The following is a 2057-nucleotide window of genomic DNA, read 5'->3' on the forward strand; positions in this document are numbered from 1 at the left end:
CAAGGGACATCCTGTCCCCAAGGGATGCTGTGTCCCCATCCCCAAGGGACATCCTGTCCCTGTCCCCAAGGAATTCTCTGCCCCCATCCCCAAGGAATTCTCTACCCCCATCCCCAAGGGACCTCCTGTCCCCATCCCCAAGGGATTCCGTGCCTGGAACAGCAGGAATGGGGCAGCTCCCGGTGTCGCTGCTGCGGGGACACAGTGTCACTGCCACACCCGCTCCTGTTGGGGACATCCAGGAAATGTCACCGGGAATGGGCTGAAGGGAACAATATCCCTGAGCCCGCGGCGTTCCCAGCTGCCAGACGGAGGGCGAGGCTCCTTTCCCCTCGGACAATGCCCTTGGAGCGGGGAGTTTGTTCCCATTATGGCACGGGATAAAACAGGGAAGGGCAAGGCCGCGGCTGGAGCGGAGCAGCTGCCCCGCCTGGCTCGGCCGCTGCTTTGTTGGGATTAAAAAAGGCTGGATTGGGATGAGGCGCGCCTGTGGGGCTCCCTCAAAACTCATCCCCCCTTCCCAGAGATTGTCCCTCTGGGTGCCAATCCTGCCTAAAAACCGGGATGCCCTGGCTCTGGGAGGGCGTTTTCCTCGATTTATGGTGCATTTCTTTGATTTTTAGGGGGTTGTACCCCACAAATTCCCCTCTGAGTGCTCAGCACAGATTTTGAGGTGCAACCACGGAGCTCCGCCCCAACGTTCCGGCTAAAAACTCCCATTTCTCCCTTTTCTTTCCCACTTGGTGACGGGGTTCAGCCCCATCCCAAGGCCTTGCTCATGGATCCCATGGATGGTTGTGGTGTCAGAGCAACCTCCCAGCACCACCCCAAAACCTCCTGGGGCAGCAGGAGAGGGCAGAAGGGCGATGCTGAGCCCGTGTCCCCCAAACCAGAGACCCCTCAGTGCCCCCAGCAGCTTTAGGGGGGCCTTTAGGGGCCTTTTGGGGCAGAGACAAAGCCCGGCTTGATATTTATGGCACGCGCAGAGGGAGCGTGGGGCGAGTGGGGCCGCGGGACAGATGGCCGGGGAACAAAAGGGGCGGCAAGAATGGGAGCTGAACGGATCGGGAATTTCCTGCCCAAACCTCCCCCTCCCCGATGCCCAAAACGCTGCTGGCGGGGGGGTTTGGGGAGCAGGATATTCCCCATGGACCCCACAAAGTGTTGGGGATGTCAGAGGGGGCAGCGTCTTCCCAAGGTGGATGGAGACACCCGGAATCCCAGCTCGGTTTTACTCCTGATGTGGAGCTGCACAGATCGGGAATTTTCTGCCTAAATCTCCCCCCTCCCAAACCCAAAACGCTGCTGGAAGGGGTTGTGGGGAGCACGACACTCCCAATGGTCCCGACAAAGCGTTCGGGATCTCAGAGGGGGGAACTACGCATCTTCCTAGACTGGAGACCCCCCCAACTCCCCCAAATCCCAAAATCCCGCCCCAATTTTGGAGTGGTGGGAGAAGGCCCCCCCCCCCATCCCTTCAATCCTCAGCCTGTTCCAGGAGTGGGGTCCCCCCTCCCGGGATCCTTATCACCTCCCAGCTGCTGCGGCCGGATCCCGGCAGTTGCTAATTAATTATCAACTTTAATTACCGTCCCCACCCACCCCCGGCCCAGAGGCGGCGGGACCTGCCCCACCCCGTGTCCCTTTGTCCCCGGCCAGGAGAGGTTTTGGGTTCAATCCGGGAAGAATCGAGCAAAGGGGGCAACAGAGGATGCGACAGCGGTGACACTTCCCTGCCTGCCAGCACCGCTTTGGGGCACGTCCTGAGCTCCTGTCCCCATTCCTGGGGGGGTTTTCCATCCTGGATCCCCCTGGAAGCACTGAGATGATCCCATATCCCGCTGCCTCGCTGCCTGGGTTTTTTTGGGTTTTGTTTTTTTTGTGCTTCTCCAAAAAGGAAATATTTGGAGGGGTTGTTTTCCAACAGAAATTGGCGCTTCCTGAGGAAACATCCTCCAGGGAATGTTTACAAACAGTCTGGGAAGTGTCGGAGCTGAGGGAGGGAGGCTGCAAAGGGGAGGGGGAAAAAAAGCGAGGGGAGGAGGAGAATTGGGGGG

Source organism: Corvus kubaryi, unplaced genomic scaffold (assembly GCF_017639235.1).
Source record: "Corvus kubaryi isolate FWS band 111438036 unplaced genomic scaffold, C.kubaryi_AGA036_p1.0 split1-37355, whole genome shotgun sequence".
Classification (NCBI taxonomy): Eukaryota; Metazoa; Chordata; class Aves; order Passeriformes; family Corvidae; genus Corvus; species Corvus kubaryi.